We start from the raw sequence: 21,243 nt of genomic DNA, 5'->3' as shown, positions 1-21,243 counted from the left end.
GGTGGCATAATGGTTTAAACATTGGTCTTTCACCTCTGAGGTAGGGGAATGAACCTGAATCAGAGGACTCGATGTTAACCCCTCCATGAGGGGCGGGAGCAGGTTGGGAGGGGGGCTAAATACGGGGAACATGTCCCCAACATGCCTCGCACAGGCCCATTGCCTTTTTTATGGCAGCGGATATCAGAGCCTCCAACTGTCCAGCCTTGGAGAAAGGCCGCAATCGACAGTGGAGAGAGACAGAGACCACTATCGACAGGGGGGAGAGAGAGACCACTATCGACAGGGGGGAGAGAGAGGCCACTATCGACAGTGGAGAGAGACAGAGACCACTATCGACAGGGGGGAGAGAGAGGCCACTATCGACAGGGGGGAGAGAGAGGCCACTATCGACAGGGGGGAGAGAGAGACCACTATCGACAGGGGGGAGAGAGAGGCCACTATCGACAGGGGGGAGAGACAGAGACCACTATCGACAGGGGGGAGAGAGAGGCCACTATCGACAGGGGGGAGAGAGAGGCCACTATCGACAGGGGGAGAGAGAGACCACTATCGACATGGGGGAGAGAGAGACCACTATCGACAGGGGGGAGAGAGAGGCCACTATCGACAGGGGGAGAGAGAGGCCACTATCGACAGGGGGGAGAGAGAGACCACTATCGACAGGGGGGAGAGAGAGGCCACTATCGACAGGGGGAGAGAGAGACCACTATCGACAGGGGGGAGAGAGAGGCCACTATCGACATGGGGGAGAGAGAGACCACTATCGACAGGGGGGAGAGAGAGACCACTATCGACATGGGGGAGAGAGAGACCACTATCGACAGGGGGGAGAGAGAGGCCGTAATCGACAGGGGGGAGAGAGAGGCCACTATCGACAGGGGGAGAGAGAGGCCACTATCGACAGGGGGGAGAGAGAGGCCACTATCGACAGGGGGAGAGAGAGACCACTATCGACAGGGGGGAGAGAGAGGTCACTATCGACAGGCGGGGGAGAGAGAGGCCGCAATCGACAGGGGGGAGAGAGAGACCACTATCAACAGGGGGGAGAGAGAGACCACTATCGACAGGGGGGAGAGAGAGACCACTATCGACAGGGGGGAGAGAGAGACCACTATCAACAGGGGGGAGAGAGAGGCCACTATCGACAGGGGGGAGAGAGACCACTATCGACAGGGGGAGAGAGAGGCCACAATCAACAGGGGGAGAGAGAGGCCGCAATCGACAGGGGGAGAGAGAGAGACCACTATCGACAGGGGGGAGAGAGAGGCCACAATCAACAGGGGGAGAGAGAGAGACCACTATCGACAGGTTGGAGAGAGCGGATGAAATCAACAGTGGAGAGAGAGAGAGACCACAATCGATAGGGGGGAGAGAGAGACCACAATCGATAGGGGGGAGAGAGAGGCCGCAATCGATAGTGGGGAGAGAGAGGCTGCAATCAACAGTGGAGAGAGAGAGAGACCACTATCGACAGGAGGGAGAGAGAGGCCGCAATCAATAGGGGGGAGAGAGAGGCCGTAATCGATCGGGGGGAGAGAGAGACCACTATCGACAGTGGGGAGAGAGACCACTATCGACAGGGGGGAGAGAGACCACTATCGACAGGGGGGAGAGAGACCACTATCGACAGGGGGGAGAGAGAGGCCGCAATCGACAGGGGGGAGAGAGAGGCCGCAATCGATAGTGGGGAGAGAGAGGCTGCAATCAACAGTGGAGAGAGAGAGAGACCACTATCGACAGGAGGGAGAGAGAGGCCGCAATCAATAGGGGGGAGAGAGAGGCCGTAATCGATCGGGGGGAGAGAGAGACCACTATCGACAGTGGGGAGAGAGACCACTATCGACAGGGGGGAGAGAGACCACTATCGACAGGGGGGAGAGAGACCACTATCGACAGGGGGGAGAGAGAGGCCGCAATCAACGGGGGGAGAGAGAGACCACTATCGATAGGGGGGAGAGAGAGACCACTATCGATAGGGGGGAGAGAGAGACCACTATCGACAGGGGGGAGAGAGAGGCCGCAATCAACAGTGGGGAGGCTGAAGGCTTCAATGAGGGTCCTGGGGGAGCACTCCTGCTCTTCCTGGCCCACAAGGAGTGTAGTAAAAGGGAGTTATCTTGGTGAGCTGGCAGCTCCTGACCCCTGGGAAATCTATGCAGCAACAGTCAATTTTAAGTCGGGCTCCCAATTGCACTGTGGGAACCCAATTTAAATATGTTAATGAGGTGTCCCTCACCGCCGACCTTTCCCTCTTCCAAATGCCGGCACTGTCCCCAAGTGTTTCCAGCTGCGGCCTCCTGTTGCTGGTGTTCCCTCCCAACTGCCAGCTGGGCTGTCAAATTGGTTGGCTGCCGGGCAGGAAACAGAACAAAAAAATGATATGCTGTTTAGATCGGTAGGACCCCTACGTCCCCAGCCTTGCCGGGTTCATTGGCCGTTTTCAAGCTCACCCGCACCCTTACCCCACCCCCGCCCCAACCACCTCACCGTAAATACCGGGGTCAGACTGTTGGAATGGAAGTCTGCTCCGTCCAATGTTGCAGGGCCCTATATGAAATCAGATAAGATCAAAGCTCTGCAGTCCTGACACATCCAGTCGTGAATGGTGGTGGACAATTAAACAACTAACGGGAGGAGGAGGCTGTGTAAACATCCCCATCCTCAATGATGGCAGAGTCCAGCACGTGAGTGCAAAAGACAAGGCTGAAACATTTGCAACCATCTTCAGCCAGAATTGCCGAGTGGATGATCCATCTCGGCCTCCTCCCGATATCCCCACCATCACAGAAGCCAGTCTTCAGCCAATTTGATTCACTCCACATGATATCAAGAAACAGCTGAGTGCACTGGACACAGCAAAGGCTATGGGCCCTGACAACACCCCAGCTGTAGTACTGAAGACTTGTGCTTGAGAACTAGCCACGCCTCTAGCCAAGCTGTTCCAGTACAGCTGCAACACTGTCATCTACCCAACAATGTGGAAAATTGTCCAGGTATGTCCTGTCCACAAAAAGCAGGACAAATCCAATCCGGCCAATTACCGCCTCATCAGTCTACTCTCAATCATCAGCAAAGTGATGGAAGGTGTCGTCGACAGTGCTATTAAGCGGCACTTACTCATCAACAACCTGCTCACCGATACTCAGTTTGGGTTCCGCCAGGACTACTCGGCTCCAGACCACATTACAGCCTTGGTCCAAACATGGACAAAAGAGCTGAATTCCAGAGGTGAGGTGAGAGTGACTGCCCTTGACATCAAGGCAGCATTTGACCGAGTGTGGCACCAAGGAGCCCTAGTAAAATTGAAGTCAATGGGAATCAGGGGGAAAACTCTCCAGTGGCTATAATCATACCTAGCACAAAGGAAGATGGTAATGGTTGTTGGAGGCCAATCATCTCAGCCCCAGGACATTGCTGCAGGAGTTCCTCAGGGCAGTGTCCTTGGCCCAACCATCTTCAGCTTCTTCATCAATGACCTTCCCTCCATCATAACGTCAGAAATGGGGATGTTCGTCTATGATTGTACAGTGTTCAGTTCCGTTCGCAACCCCTCAGATAATGAAGCAGTCCGAGCCCACATGCAGCATGACCTGGACAACATCCAGGTTTGGGCTGATAAGTGGCAAGTAACATTCACGCCAGACAAGTGCCAGGCAATGACCATCTCCAACAAGAGAGAGTCTAATCACCTCCCCTTGACATTCAACGTCATTACCATCGCCGAATCCCCCACCATCAACATCCTGGAGGTCACCATTGACCAGAAACTTAACTGGACCAGCCCTATAAATACAGTGGCTACAAGAGCAGGTCAGAGGCTGGGTATCCTGTGGCGAGTGACTCACGTCCTGACTCCCCAAAGCCTTTCCACCATCTACAAGGCACAAGTCAGGAGTGTGATGGAATACTCTCCACTTGCCTGGATGAATGCAGCTCCAACAACACTCAAGAAGCTCGACACCATCCAGGACAAAGCAGTCCACTTGATTGGCACCCTATCCACCACCCTAAACATTCACTCCCTTCACCACCGGCGCACAGTGGCTGCAGTGTGTACCATCCACAGGATGCACTGCAGCAACTCACCAAGGCTCCTTCTACAGCACCTCCCAAACGTGCGACCTCTACCACCTAGAAGGACAAGAGCAGCAGGTACATGGGAACAACACCACCTGCACGTTCCCCTCCAAGTCACACACCATCCCGACTTGGAAATATATCACCATTCCTTCATCGTCGCTGGGTCAAAATCCTGGAACTCCCTTCCTAACAGCACTGTGGGAGAACCATCACCACACGGACTGCAGCGGTTCAAGAAGGCGGCTCATCACCACCTTCTCAAGGGCTATTAGGGTTGGGCAATAAATGCTGGCCTCACCAGCGATGCCCACATCCCATGAACGAATAAAAAAAAAATGAGTTTGGGCAGTCTACAGCAGAAAACTGCTCCGAGTTTGGCAGCTAATTGGAATTAGAAATGATGGGATGGCTAGTGCGGGAAAAGGAAAATATCACGTCGAGTATGGCGTGGAGGCAGATTTGGGGCAGAGTTGAGGAAGCTTTAGTTTGTATCCTACCATGCTATACTTGATCTGGGAGCACTTGAGCCTAGAGATTGGATGCCTAAAATGCAAGTGCTCCTTCTACCAGCACTAACATACTTCACCTTGATGAACTTAAACAAGTTACAGACTTTTAAAAAACCAAGCTTGGTGCCACCTAGCCATTGCTTTTTGTTTTTCCTTGTATTGTTTTCAACCTTTGTCTGTGCTCTATGGGTTTTGTCTCTTCATCTAGGTTTCTCAACAATTTAAAAACAAACCAAATACACATTGTAAATCAACTTACCACACACTGAGGAGCCATTTATTTGGATCGACTTCACGCTCAGGATTTAAAACCCTCCTTTCAGTAGCTGGAAGAGGAGAGGAGAGCAGAGCACAGCCTGTGCCAGTATGTTTTTGTGTTGCTCACTGTGGTATCTTTAGCCTAGCAACCCCTTCTGAGTCATTAAATTGTTTTCTACGTTCTTCTATATCCCTGGATATCTGAGATATTTTATTGGCTCTTTTGTCACTTTTGTCCAGTTCTTTCATTACTCTAAAAATATAAGACCCATTGTAGATGCTCCCATAAAATGTTGACATTTTACAACCTTTGTGACTAAAACTTTGAGTTCTGGTTTGTGAAAGCATGGTTTCTTTGTCTGCTGAGAATGCCATTTTTACGATAACCATTACAGAAACCTGACGCAGACTTGTTAGGAGAGGTCAAATGATTCACTTCTTGTTGTTGAAGTGGTAAATCAGCATAATTCCACCTAAGTGTTTTATGGCCTAGGTTGCCACCAAAGGTAACCCACCATGGAGGAACGTGGATGATATTGAACCGACAACACAGAGGTAAGCGTTTATTATTTGCAAGTAGTTGCCCCCAAAAGTATCTGACCACATCCAACCATTTGAAATCCCCAGAGAGATATTGTGCTCAATCATAGATTGATTTAATATTCATTTGTGCCAAGTATGTTTTAACTTGTTTTTTATCTTTATCATTATGTTTCATGTTTGCAACACAGAAAAAGTGGATGAACCAATATAACTAAAATTCATTTTATAATAGTATTTCCACTGAGAAACAGTCTCCAGTACAGCATTTTAATAACTGATTGTTAAAAAATTCCCAAAAAAAGCACCTAAAAATGCTTGTTGAAAATGGAAAGCAAACAGCTTCACTGAAGAAAGAAACTCCAAGAAGAAAACCCAGAAGCATATAACTAAATTTTACTTGCAATCAATCATCTTGAGCACATACTAAAATTCCACCAAATTGTTAAGTAGAAGACTGATTCTTTTGTTCCATTTTTGGTTCCATGTTAGAAGCAGCTAGTGATTAAAGTATGATTTGTTATTGGTAATGAATCACTGAACTAAGTCAAGAAAGAATCTTTCTCTTTCTCTCTCCCCTCCCTCCACACTCATACAAAAGCAATTACAAATAGCAGATCAAATTATTTATGTTGTTGAACTGATAAGCACGTTGAGATTTATTTTAAGAGTCTGGAAAAATAGTTTCTTTTATGTTTCAATCTTCAGAATCACTGCAGCAGAGTGCGTAAGTGTTGGTTGATGATTGAGTGACAATCAGATGTTTTGAAACTGCATTACTGTGTACATTAGCAATAATAACAATACTATAAAATTAGTAGATAATTAAGATTAAAAACAGGGCACTGAAAACCTGCAGGCTGCTGACCCCGGCATAAGTGCTGGCATTGCTTGCCAGTGAACTTCAACGTTGACCCTGTCAAAATTTGTGGGGTCAGGGGGAGGCGAATTTAAATAATGTCAGTGGGTGTCTGCACCACTAACGGCACATCTCCGGTGCCCACCTGCTAGAAAAGAACAGAAATGCGGCCTAGGGTGCTGGGCCTGGGGTGAGGCTGGTGCCAGGGCTCCGCAAAGAAAGAACACAAACCTTGTATCCCTCCGCCTCCTTTCTAAGAGAGCTGATAAATAGTGAAAAAACTTCTGATCTTCAGTGGTCCAGGCCTGGGTTGTGGCTTGGACCCCCAAGTGGGCCCCACATCAGCCTTCAGCGAATTGGTACACCTGTTCTCACCTAGCGTACTGGCCCACTGATGCTGTACTAGGCCAGGGAGGAGGAAGCTCCTGGCCTGGGAGTCTGCACCCCCGACATGCCTCTTTTCACAACAATGCCCCTGTTTGCGGTGGGCGGAGGCCCTGCCTCAAGCAATTGCCTCTGGAAACTGCCAGGTTGCAGCCCAATTTTCAGCCTTTCTGCCGTGGTGTCACCAGAGTTACAGTAAAAATTACCAGAAGAGTGGGGATTTTCCAGTTCTAGAATATTACAAAATTCCTTTGCATTGAAATTGGAAACTATTAAATTAGGGGCATTAGCAATTTGTTTTATCTGAAATGCTATTCAGAGCTATTTTAGGCAATATCAGTGTCCTAGTTTTGTATTAATCATTATGAATATGATTAATATCTAGAAATGATGATGAAGATAAACAGAAACCTTCCATAATAATTTCTCAAGCATTCACTATATGTATTAATTCTTTAGACATTCACTGTACATAGATATTGTACTGATTAAAGGCTGAATTTAATTTTTATTGGCACCTCAGCTTGGACTGTCCCTTATTGCACTTTGAAGAATTATTTTCTCTATTCGATTTTATATTTTCAACTGCCAAGTATATGTTTTTGCTGTACTTTCATATTGCAATGAAAGGAATTGCATATTCTGTCACAAAAAGAGAAGCAAAAACGAAGTGCTGATGAGAATCACAGATTAACAGCCAAAGTGAGGTTTTGAAAAAATAAAAATTAAGCTATCAAAAAGGATTTGCAGGGTGTGTTAACTATTGCAGTGAACTGCAAAAAAATGTTTTTATGCTGTGTGTTCCAAGCAGCATTGTGAGGAATAATGCTTTCAGCAAGTATTGCCTCATAATGCTTAAGATGCAGGGTGCTTGTCTGCGCTTGTATGCTTCATTAAGACAGTCTGCGTTCTCCTTCACTGCAAAAAAAATTTCATTGCTGTAAATAGCAGCTCAATGGGTTCTGAGATTTTCCATAACACAAGCTGAATAAAATTGAGCCTCATATTCTGTAATATTGTTTACTGACTAATCATTGCATCAATAAACCATTTCCTCAGTATATAATACTCTTTGAAGAATGACCTTGTGTTACTAAGCAACTTTCGTTGGCTGTCACATTAATTACAACAATTTGCCATCTTAAGCTGAAGGCAGAAACTTTTCCTTTATAATGTTAATTAGGGCTATTGTGCTTGATTTGTGGAGTATCTCAGTATTTAGTTTTACCCAGTATATGTGTTCCTAAATGAAATGCACTCGTTACAAATTTACCTTCTTGCTGCTACTGATTCCAAAGTTGGCACCTTGAGTAAATTGCTCTTAAGTCACTTTGTTTAAAAGCAAGGAACTTGTAAAACTTGGCATGGACCATTTTAAAAAACAAGTATTAGTTAGTTGACGTCTGTACCACAGGTGGGCAAGCTACACATTGAGTCCAATGTGATTCAAGATCTGGCCTGGTTCTCACACTGCCCTATATCTACCTATACGATAGTGTAATCCATGGATATAATAATAGTACACCCCTGTCTTCCACATAGATACTTCTTCAATCCCTCCAAAGGTGAACCAAGCTTTGTTTCACAGTGCGAGGAACGTACAAAACAACAGTTATGATTGGACTCACTGGGGGTAATTTTGACTTTAGGCAATAGTGTAAAACGGGCGATATCAGATCTGCCACCCCTTATATATCTCTCCTGATGAGATGTACAATGGGCGGCTGAATTGATACCGCCTATTTTACATTATCGCCCAAAGACAAAATTACCCCCACTTAACTCAGACAATATGTTATCTTCGCGTAATAATACAAAATAAAATATGGCCAAGCTTCCCCCCACATCAGTGGTTCATCATACTTGACTTAAACAAGACAATTTCTGACTATTCTCTCCAGCACTCCAACATTCGCATAGCCTTTGCTGCCTTGCAGTAATGGGTTTCAAAAAACCTCCCTGTCTGCCAATGCTGTGTATATCTCACTATTCACAGCCAGCAAGAGGATCAGACATTCCACAACATTGGGTGGGAACTATTTTTCAATTGCTGAGACAAGCTAATGAATTGCTTATTATTTATAGTCAATGGGGAGGTAACACAAATGCTCACTCATTGGCATTTTAACTACCTATTGATTTAGAGCCTCTTTTAATTTTTATGAATATTTTATCAGGGGGAATTTATTCAAGGATTCTCCCGATCAGCCGAAGTTCTTCGGCGGAAGATCGCGGGAAACCCTGTTTATTGGTTCATCTTTTGCTTTCTGCTAAACTTCCGGCGCAGTTACAGCAGCTGATCAGGAAAATCCCTGAGGAAATTCCTGGTGGAAAAATGGTCATAAAATCTAAAAGTGTAAATATCTCCCTCCCCAAGTAGGGCCCGCAGTGGACCTTAAATTGCCTGTGCAGTTCCTGTGGCCGGACCAGCACACCCCCCCAGCTTTGTCTCAGTACGGTAACTGGATACTGTTTCTGCCTTCCTCTGTGGCCTGTCTCCGCCTGTCCATCTGCCACCAAGATGAGGTAGCTACACTTAATGAATGGCTTGCACTGTCTCCAGCCAGGCGGTCTCCCACCTGAGCAGGAAAGATATATTAGGCTATTTCATCTTCTCCAGAAAATGTTGCCTTGTTAAATCCAGTCTGTGAGGCGAGAGGTGAGCTTTCTATCCGACTTTCCCCGAGTGCTCAGGAATGGTTGCCCAGCAGTGCCTCCCGCATCCCCCTCCCAGATTGCACTGTCCAGGCCACTCTGGCCTGTGAATCCCCGAAAATCAGGTGGTGCGCCACTTACTGCTGCCCCTGTGGAGCTCGGAGCCAGCAGAGCAAACCCACTGCTGGAAATAGCAGCCCTCCGTGCAGCCCCAGACCTCACAGTGCTCAGCCAACTACTTCTCCAGCTGCCTGGCCAGGCTGTGCTGCTTCAGCCTGATCATCTCTTTCCTGAACTGTTTGTCTATGACCTCCCTTGGTATCTACATCATTCCCTATTAAAACACTGATAAAATGGATGAATAAACTCCCACCTTCATGACCCCTGCATAACCAAAATACTCCAGCCAAATCCTGGCCACAGGCACTTATGTGGTCATCCACACTCCTCATATATAGGCAATGTTGCTCTGAACGTAATGTTAATGCTTCATCAGACCACCATGTACTATTGTGTAACAGCCGCCACCCCCTTACACTTAGTTCAATTCACCATGGTGGAGGTAAGGAGTCAACCTATTTACATCAGCAGTCACTGCATAACTGACTGTCTCATATGTTATGAGCTCGCACAGCCTCGCAGTTTGTGTTTTAGGATTGCAAAGAGACCAGCAGTGGTTTGCCTCATCCAAAACACCTGACCTCATTATCTTCACATCCCGGACTTCTGCTTGGCTGTCACCTCCTCCAGCCTCACCTGGGTTGATTAGCTGGCTCATTGAGCACTTTGTCCATTGCATGGTATGAGGTATCTGGTCTCCCACCCATGCTTGAAAGTTTTACACTCCTGATGAAGTAACCAGATTCTTAAATCATCTGGAACTATTTCCAGAGATCTTTCCCTGTGCATTAAATGGCAAAGACCTTTGTAGTCTGTTTCACCTTCAGTTTCCAACCACAGCCGCAGTGTGCCTTCAAGCTTAATAACCATTTCTCTAAATGTACTGTCTGGATTCTTTCTTGATTTCTTATAATTCTGCCTGTATTTAAATGTTTTGAATCTCCATCACCAGCGCAGTTCAGAATCCCAGGTAGCTGCCATCAACTGTTACAAATTCAGCCTGCCATAGATATCTTCTTGGGTTTAGTGGTGCCAGTCAGTCTCATTAGCAGTCTGATCATCTTACTTTTATGCGGGTTGACTCATCCTGCCCTATGTCTGCTTGAACTATAATGTAACCCAGGGATGTAACAACAATACACCCTTGTGACCTGAACCGGATATTCCTGTCCTTCACACATGTACTTCTTCAATCTCTCCAAAGACAGACTGAGCAAACACATGGTGAGACAAGCCTGATATGAATCAATGAGCTGCCTTATTTCACAGTAAGGTGAATACAGAATGATAGTAATGATTGGACTCACTTAATTCAGACAGAACAACTTATCATTGCATAATAATACAAAATAAAGAACATGCTATGATTCCCACATCAGGGGCTCTATTTTAGCACCCGCTATCGGGTGCGTTCCTGGCGGGGGGGGCTCCGAAAATCAGGGAATCCCGGAGCGGGTCGGGAGCCCAGCTCCAACCCGCCCACTTCCGAGTTCCCCACAGACGCACCGATGTGCGCGCGCAGCCCCCGCATGTGGGACTCCCGCAGGCAATTAAAGCCGCGGGGTGCCACTTAACAGTATTTATTCTGCTATTTCAGGTCATTAACAGACCTGATTAAGGGAATATTTCAGGAGGGGTGGGATTTTAGAAACAACTTGGACTGTTTCCCATACTGGGGGAAATACTCCCAGTTGAAATGGACGTGTTGCAGCTGTCAGCCTGTGGCAGCTGCAAAGGTCCATTTGACAGGTGGGGGGGGGGGGGGAGACCCTCACCTATTGCAGGAGGCCACTCTGTCACTTGGGACAAAGTTTGGCCTCCACCACCCTCCTCCTGACAATCAAATTCACCAACTTGCACACTTACCCCGGTGTCCAGACACATGTACCTACCTTGCGGACCCCCTCAGATGTACATCTTGCGGATGGGGGCTGCCGTAGCTGCAGTCATGACCTCCTCAGAGGGTGAACAGCATCACCAGCCTCGCCGGCCACGCCGTCCATCTCTGACACGTGGAGCTCCACAACGCAGTGCTGTGACACATCCACCTGCACAGCAGGAGGGAGGGCTACAGCAGAGAGAGATGCGTCGCAGAGGGCACTACCCTCGCCACAGGGTCTACAGACCGAGGCTCAGCTTCCTGGACCTCTCTGAGCAGCATTGCACACGGAGGCTCAGAGTCACTCGACATGTAGTCGTGGACATCTGCAGCCTCCTTCATGCCGAGCTGCTCCCGGCTGGCCCGAGCACCATCTTCTTACCTGTCGCTGTCAAAGTCACCACTGCCCTCAACAACTTCTCCTCCGCATCCTTCCAGGGTGCCACCGGGGACATCGCCGACGTCTCTCAGTCATCTGCACAAAAGAGCCCTGCAAATACACCCACACCTGATCCTCAGGAAAGGGCATTATTGCACAAACCAGACAAGATTCGCAAAGATGTGGCAGTAGTGGTGCCAATATAATATGTGATGTGAGTTGATCAGAAATTAAATATAAGTAAAAACCATGACAAACCCTCAAACACCCTTGTGCATCCCCTTCATGCTCACAACACATTTGCCTTACACTTCCTACTGCACGTATGTGATGCATGCCCTGTGGCTGCAGCACAGGTAGTGGCAGGTTGAGTGAGGCTGACTGTGAAAGAGATGCATGAGAGGGTGAGTATGAGATAGAGTCATGAGATTGTATGAGGATTGGGTTGAGTGGTAGTGGCGGGATGAGTACTGGCGAGGTGAGTAAGTGCAGGTAAGATGAGGATGAGGTTTGAGTGGGTGTGAGGGGTGATGTGACAGAGTAGTGTTGGCAGTGCAGAAGGAGATGTGGGGTGGGGGCAGTGATGTGGCAGACGGAGTGTAGGGGAATGAGTAAGTGTACTCACTTTGGCTGACCTACTTAGGTCATTGCAGCGCCTGCTGCACTGTATGCAGGTGGGCGATATGTTGGTGATGCAGGTGACCTCCTCTGCCACATCGAGCCAGGCCTTCCTGGTGGCAGAGGCAGGCCGCTTCCTCCCGCCCGCCGGGGGGAAGATCTCTGTCACCCCCCTCCTCCTCACCCCATCTAATGATATCTGGAGTGAGGCATCAGTAAACTGGGAGCAGCCTTCCCCCTGGGCTGCTCCATGCTGTATTTTTTCCTATTTGTTGCAGCATCTGTCAGTGGAGGACTGCCCCTTTAAATAGAGCTCCTCCAGCTGACAGACCTTACTGCGCATGCGCAGTCTGCCCGACGCGCAGATCAGCAGCGGGGAACCCGGAAGACCAGGTAAGTGGATCCAATTAGGCTGCGATCGTGCGCAGGGCAGACTGATTTCACTGGGCCACCGCGAACCCGCAGCCCTAGTAATATCGAGCCCCAGTAGTTCATCTAGCTTGACTTAAACAAGATCATTTATGACTATTCTCTCCTGCACTTCAACCTTCTCATAGCTTTTGCTGCCTGACTACTTCACAGCATTCTATTTCAAAAAAACCTCCCTGACAGCCTGTGTCTGTGTATTCCATCTCTTGCGCTTCATAGCAAGAAAGGGATCAAAGACATTCCAACATAATGGGGGTGGGAGGTATTTTTTGATCACCAAACTAGTCTAACGAATTTCTTATTATTTACAGTCTATGGGGAAACAAAATCAGTGCTAGCTCATTCGCATCTGAACTACCTATCATCCTAAAATCCCTTTTATTTCCATCTCGTGTGATCACATTATGGTTTATTAACCCACCACTGAAGGTAATTCTTTTTCTAAATCTTTTCTGTGCAAAAATAGGTCAAAAGATCCCAAAATGTAAGTACCAATATTTTGAAGTTGTGGGGCTAGGAAGTAATTGGTTTGGGTCTCCTTAATTGAGTAACACATAATTTGGCCTTTAATCTGAGTTCCATTTTCCGATGGTTTCATCCTATAATGTACAGCTATAGGATTGAGTACATGAAGACGTTTCCTTGAAACGATTTTTCCATAGTGGGAAAGGGAGAGCTAATAAATAACCCTACTTTGGAGGCATTGTTTCCTTATCTGAAACAAATATACAAAAATTAATTTAGGTGAAGCTTTCAAGTTTCTCGTATTGTATTCCTCATTACGTCAGCAAACTAGATTATGAAACACTCATACGACTGTGTGGTTTGAAAATTATGCAAATTCTAATCCTCAGCAATGCATTTTAACCTCTCTTCCTCTTTTCCTGCTTTATATGCGCCTGAGCAAAAAGAAACAGAGGGAAAAGAAGAGCCCGACTGCTCTGCATCCGAGCCTGTCAGCACTTCCGGACATGCACTGTCACTCACGTCTCCTTAGCAAGCACCAACCCAAAGACATCTACCCAGGGGAATTAGAGAGTGATCCAGAGGGGAGACAAGGGCTACCTCAGTGCCCAGAGCTTCATACTAAAACACAGCAGCCATCCACCTCAGGCACTTCTGCTGCCTAGGGAGCACCTGGGAGGTACACTAATTAGGGTTAGGAGTTCACACCACACACTGGTACCCAAGGTGTGCACAGTGGTAAGAAGCAATAGACACGTACACTAAAGCTGTTGCGTGCGCAGACATTGTTCCTGACAAGTTTTGGAAATGACTTTGCTGAGGTGGCATGACCATGTGAGTTGATTTACACAGCAAAGGTTCTGTAGATAATGTCATGTTAGTGATGGGAAGGGGGGAAGGATGTACACAGGATTATTTGTGCATTGGCCAGATGCGGTTGTCAAGAGGAGGCTTCCTGTATCGGTGTGACATGTATTTGCCTTACTGGCAAGAAAAGGCTATGCTTCACATCCTCTTCAGGCTGCTTTGCTCCTTAGTGAAGGATTTTTGGACTTTACCTGCTAAAGGAGCAAAGTTTGATTAAAAGAAGTGTTAAACTGACTGTTCATGAGGGCATGCTGCGAAACTTGACCAAACTCGAAAAGTGTTATGCAGACAGTCTGGAAGGCTATAGATAAAGATGCCTTGAGAGAATGTGGGAAACCATTGTAAACACCAGGTCCTGTTTGGTAGCATCAGTCTGTATAACCATGGGAAAGAGATAATGGAAAATTACTGAGAGGTTATGTATGTATAAGAGACAGTCCACGAGACCAACCAGTGCTCATTGCACGAGTCAGACCAGAAGAATACAACGCAGGAAATCAGTGGATTATTAACCTCTTACCACACAGGATATCGGTGGAGAATTAACCTTTCAGTGTTCACAAAACAGAAGAATTGGCCATTCTGAGTTTCAAATTGTATTACTGATTTAAAGGTTGTGTGCATCTGTATCTGTAAACCTGTACTGCTTTTATGTTAATAAAACCATTAGTTAGAAAAGTTTAATGTCTTGGTTAATCTCACCTCTGATTATCCTAAAGAGTTAATAGAGTAAAACAAATACCCTACATTAGGTAAATGCAGGTAGGGGTGTCTCTGCCTGTATCCTCAGGCATGGGGCTATTGGTGGCTAGGTGCCATGCGTCTCTGGTGCAGCCTAGGAAGCAAAGATAAAGGGAATTGCCCAACGAGACATCCATTTTGTGCCCTGTCGGAAGGGAGGCAGCTCCACAGCAAATGGCATACAGGCTGATGGTAAAGTAGTTGAAAGAAGCAAAAAATACAATCCAAATGTAAGGAGAAATAAGGATTGTGCAAAGCTTTTAAATATCTGTGTTTGGCTCTTTTCCCCAGCACCTAGCAACCCTCGACGCCTGTTGTAAATGGGTGGATTACCACTGAATGTAAATGAGAAAGTAATGACAGAAAATCGTATGCATGGTATCACCATGTAATTACTGCCTCATTTAAATACAGGTCCCATTTTAGGGCAAGATCTTTTGCCATCTGTGGAAAATGGTTGGGCACTAAAGTGCAGAGGGATCTGACTTAAAGGACTCCAGGCCCACTTCCTGCCCCACTTGCCTGAATATATTCAAAAATTGCAAGGTAAGAAGATGAAAATCCAGGTTATATTCTAATACTGATCAATCAGCTGAAAACGTTTATAATTTGACTAAAGATAATAGATCAATTAATCAAGCCACTATGGCTAAATCCAAAGTGATTTGTGAAGCTGTGACCTTCAGTAATTATTAGCACAATATCTTCTGTGTGATTAACTGACATATTACAGGGTGCAGGGAGGAGGGCGAAAAGTTCTGGGGGACTACAAGTACAATGTAAAATCCTGAACAAGCAGGAGAAAGAAATACAGTGTGGAGGTGGGGCGGTTTAGACAGACAAAGAAAAGGATAGAGTAGAACAGAAACAAAATATGAAAAATAGTGAGAGAGACTAGTAAGAGAGAATTGGGGGAACAGCTGGTGTAAAGCCTGAGAACTTACAGATGAGAAAGCCCTGATTAGAATCACAGAAGGAAACAATAAAATAATTTGTATAATCAAGAAGCAGAAAATGGAAACAGCAGATGAAGGATGGCGGAAAATAATGTAAGATGTATTAGCAGAGAACAATGATAACCATGGAATGAAACTGGCAAGAAGGAAAATCCAGGAATTTCTATATCAAAGTATGTGATATTGTTCGGGTTGAAAGATTTTACATTTTATTATAGAAGGCTCACTGCATCCTATATAGTTTTGTGCATTCACACTTTTAGGACCTGATGCATTTTGTGTGCGTGTTATTGAGGCATTTCAGCAGGGAACATGATCTGTGTTAGAAATGTTTGTGTTGGCCTTTGCTCCAGTCTGCAGGGGGAATAATTGATGTTGCACAATATAAAATAACTGTAATTTTGCCATGTTTTCCTTTCCACTAACTTTAGTAAATAAATAGTTCTGAGAAGAAAGTGGTGTGATGTCAGTAGAAAATATTAATGGATGATTCATTCATGTTTGATGCTGAACTATTTCAAACTAAACTGTGACAGTAGGACAAGAGGGCACAGGTTCAAACTAATAAAAGGCAAATTTAGGGTTGAGTCAGGAAGTTCTTCACACAAAAAAATGAACAACATGGAATGGATTTCTGGGTAGAGCAATGGAGACAAAATCGCTCGAATGATTGAAGAAACAGTTGAATGACGTGATGGAGGGAGTATTGGGTCTTTCAGGATGGATGACCTAAGATGGGGTGAATGATCTTCCTCATCTTTAACTAACTTGTGCAATTTTATGATCCGAGGATTTCTACTCCTTCAGAACCTAATGAATTAACAAACACTGGCAAAAAATGAGTAAAAACTATTTCTTGCTTGTTAAGACTATGTTGGTGACACTAATGATGAACTCATGCAGTATTCCAGAATTGGACAGTCAAATTGAAACTCAATATTTGACTCCAGGTCAGATCTGTAATTAGTGAATTTAAAAAGGGGGAAAATTTCAAATGGTCACTACAGCAGTTAGAAACAAAAGTGAATAATGGGCTTTTCTATCCAAAAACACAGGTGCAATGGCCATTGGCCAGTATGTTACAGTAAAGCAGGAGGAGGGGAAGGAGAGGGCATACAGGAACACAGATGGCATATACATATGAAGCAGGTACTACCATAGGCAGTGGGTCTACTGCAATGGAGACAACTACCTGGGCATGGCAAAGAAGCATTGCATGAGAAGGCGTAGGCTCACCAGGGAAGTTGTGACTGGGATATGCCACCCGACCCATGAAGACCTGCAGGGACAGACACTGTACTGTCACTAGATACACTGGTTACGCACTTGTGCACAATCATGTTGGTATAGCATATCAGCCAAACAATAGAATTATGATTAATACAATACATATCACTAATTCTGAATACCCTGCAATCTCCACAGTCCCAATATCTTCTAGGCTCTCCCTGCTGAATAACTCAACTATTTTTTGGTCAAATTGAATGAAAGGAGTTGTTGCTGTTCATTCACTCCACCATCTGTTCCATTTCGCACCTTCCCATTGCATGCGAGCTATAGCTTCAAAGGTAAGAGCAGTGGGAATTGAAACAGAGTGATTTAGCCCATGTAAACTCCTTCCTGTAATATGTTCTTTTTTCCATCAGGGCATATATAATGTAATTTTAACAACCTTATTATTTTCACAACTACTAACTTTTTTGCCATGTTTGGTATTTCCCTTGCATGTTTGAATGCTTATTCACCCTCACCAAAATGTGTTTGCATTGCTCCATTACTGATCTAGCTAGCACCTCATCATTAATTTCTCAACTGCCATTTGTCATTATCCTCAAAAATGGCTCACTTCACACTTGTTATTACACTCTCAAATTTGCACTTTTGAAAGCCAAATGCTCCCACTGACTTTTCTGCCCAAATTAACAATTAGACAATTTTCACCTTCTTACCGAGCCCCCACCTGCCATTTCTTAAAAGCTAAACTCTCTCATCTTGATCACTAACTCTGTGCATATATTTGTTTCTTATATTTAATACTTTTCACTCTGTCAAAGTATGGGTTAGTATGAATGAAACATACAGAGGCAATTCTATTTGAAAAACATGACCTACTTTGAATTATATCTGCAAAACTAGCTTTTGGCTGCTTATCTAAGTAACTAGAGGCCATGGATTTTTATTTAGAGATTATAAAAATTAGATATGGCAGGAAAAATTAGTATGGCTCCGAGAGCAGAAGAAACTCTGAATTTTTATTTCTTGCTGTCCTGCCAATTGCTTTCTAATGGTTCACTTCTTTGCACTTTTCCCCAATTTTCTTCCCTCCTGCCCTGAACACCCTGGCTTAGAATGGGGTATGGCTCCACGTACTCCCTCTGGTACCTCACCCAAGTGATTGTTCTTCATGTGTGAGCCTAGAAAATAAATGTCAGAGGCTATTTGACTTTTAGGAGAATCACAGCAGAGAATGATGCTCTCCTCGCCCAATATTCATGCGGGTGCACTTTCCATCAGGGAGCATTGGATAGTGAACAGGAGTGGGAATTCTGCATGATTTCCCCCAAGGTACTGATAGGAATTGTATTACTTCTACTGCCATCCAACTGGAATCAATTTACTCCGGACGTACCAAGCGTCAAATCTGGAATATTCCTGGTTTGTGTAGTTCAGTACTTGAGCAGTACCATTACTATCTGAGCCACTAGGTAAGTATTGTTTACAGCTCTAAAATCGGGAGGACAAGTTTATAAAGCTGTAAAATGAAATATGGGACCTTAGGTTTTATAAATAGGGGCCAAGAGTACAAAAGAAAAGAGGTAATGCTAAACTTATATCAAATTATTGGTTAGTCTGTAGTTAGACCATTAGGGCTGTATGTAGTGCCTGTGCACAGCTAGCACATATCAGAAAAGCATGGACACGCTGCCTCCAGTTTTTTATTCTTTGATTTCAGCACTTTACACTTGTTCTTATTAAACTTTATCTGTCATTGTTCCCTCACCTTACATCTTTTGCCAGATTCATTTTATTTTGATCCTGAGCTGTCTCCTCGGCTTCAACTGCCCCTCCTAGTTTGGTATAATGTATAAATTTGACCACTTTGTATTTAGCTTCTGAGTCCAAGTAGTTAATGTAAATTGTAAACAGTAGGGGTCCCAACACCAATCCCTGGTCACTCCACTAAGCACCTTCCCCCCTTCCTGGCATAAGTCCTCCAACAAGTACCTACTGCTTCTTACTCTTCAGTTCGTTTATCTATTTCTAGGGGTTACCATGAATCCCAACTGTGCTAAGCTTAAATTCTGAAACGAGCTTTTAATTCCATGTACAATCAGAAACCAACACAAGGCATAAACATTGAATAGGCTCATAATAAATTGGCAAAGAATTTAGAATGGCTGAGGGCTGCGGCTTAAAATGAAGTACGTCAACACTCAGTAGAGATTGTACGTTCAATCCTGGAAAGTGCAACTGCAGATGATATATAAAATATTTTGACAATGACAGTTGCATATATTATTGACTAAATGAACTTTGTCCTCTATCAAATTTGTAAATTGTCAACAATAGAACGGTTTCTTCCTTTTGCATCAGAATTTAGCTTTAATGTTGCCTTCTGGTTATTAGAGACCTTGTTTATTCTAACTCTTCTATTACTGTTGCTATTAATATCTTGTCTAATGCTAATCATTGTGCTGTATATTGGTAGATAAACAAGCCTATAGCAAGAGTGTAGCACTTCATAGTCTTATAAACCACCAGACTCACACTATTCTTCGAGCCTTAAGAAACCTCACTGACTCTAATGGAAATTCCTTTTTAATGATTACTAGCAAATCATAGTCAGAGTTCACTTTTTTTAAGTTTTCAAAATTAAAAATGGAAATTGAACAATCATCTGTTAATTGCAAGGGAAAAATATTTAAAACAAAATATAGAATTTAAAAAACTTATTTCTGTGACTCTGCTGTAGCTGGCCACTGTCTCAGGCTGAACCAGACTGTTTTCAACCTCGGTGTCATATTTGACCCTGAGCTGAGCTTCCGACCCCAGATCCTCTCCATGACAAAGACCGCCTACTTCCACCTCCGAAACATTGCTCATCTCCGCCCCTTCCTCAGCCCAAATGCTGCTGTAATGCTCATCCGTGCTTTTGTTACCTCCAGACTCTACTATTCCTATGCTCTCCTGGCCAGCCTCCCATCTTCCACCCTCCATAAACATGAGTTCATCCAAAACTCTGCTGCCCGTATCCTAACTCACACCAAGTCCCATTCACCCATCATCCCTGTACTCGCTAACCTTCATTGGCTCCTGGTCCCCGAGCGCTTCGATTTTAAAATTCTCATCCTCATGTTCAAATCCCTCCATGGTCTCGCCCCTCCCAATCTTTGTAACCTCCTCCAGTCCTACAACCCTGCAAGTACTCTGCATTCCTCCAGTTCTGGCCTCTTGTGCAACCCCGACTTCCTTCACCCACCATTGGTGGCCATGCCTTCAGCTGCCTAGGCCCTAAGCTTTGGAATTCCCACCCTAATTCCCATCCCATCCGCCTTTTCCACCTCTCTCTCCTCCTTTAAGACACTCCTTAAAACCTTCCTCCTTTAAGACACTCCTTAAAACCTACCTCTTTGACCATGTTCTTGGTCACCTGTCCTAATGTCTCCTCCTTTGGCTCGGTGTCAATTTCTTTTGTCTGATTATGCTCCTGTGAGCATCTTAGGATGTTTTGCTACATTAAAGGCAGTAAATAAATGCAAGTTGCTGTTGTTGTTGTAGCTGGCAATCACTTAGCCACCACTCGCTGTGATAGCAGAGAAAGGTATTGCGGGACAAACAAATGCAAAGGACATTTAGTCCTTCAATGTGTGAGCATTGCTCTGGTTTAAGTGCAGGTTAGTCCAAACATGCAAGTACAAAAATTGTGAATGAGACCAAATTCAGATATTCAGCAAATTAGCCCATGTTTTTTATTATTCGTTCATGGGATGTGGGCGTCACTGGCAAGGCCAGCATTTATTGCCCATCCCTAATTGCCCTTGAGAAGGTGGTGGTGAGCCGCCTTCTTGAACCGCTGCAGTCCGTGTGGTGACGGTTCTCCCACAGTACTGTTAGGTAGTGAGTTCCAGGATTTTGACCCAGCATCGATGAAGGAACGGCAATATATTTCCAAGTCGGGATGGTGTGTGACTTGGAGCGGAACGTGCAGGTTGTGTTGTTCCCATGTGCCTGCTGCCCTTGTCCTTCTAGGTGGTAGAGGTCGCGGGTTTGGGAGGTGCTGTCGAAGAAGCCTTGGCGAGTTGCTGCAATGCATCCTGTGGATGGTACACACTGCAGCCATAGTGCGCCGGTGGTGAAGGGAGTGAATGTTTAGGGTGGTGGATGGGGTCCCGATCAAGTGGACTGCTTTATCCTGGATGGTGTCGAGCTTCTTGAGTGTTGTTGGAGCTGCACTCATCCAGGCAAGTGGAGAGTATTCCATCACACTCCTGATTTGTGCC

The sequence above is a fragment of the Heptranchias perlo genome, chromosome 3 (genome assembly GCF_035084215.1).
Source record: "Heptranchias perlo isolate sHepPer1 chromosome 3, sHepPer1.hap1, whole genome shotgun sequence".
Taxonomy (NCBI): Eukaryota; Metazoa; Chordata; class Chondrichthyes; order Hexanchiformes; family Hexanchidae; genus Heptranchias; species Heptranchias perlo.
The sequence above is the reverse complement of the archived record's forward strand: the minus strand, read 5'-3'. Positions refer to the sequence as shown.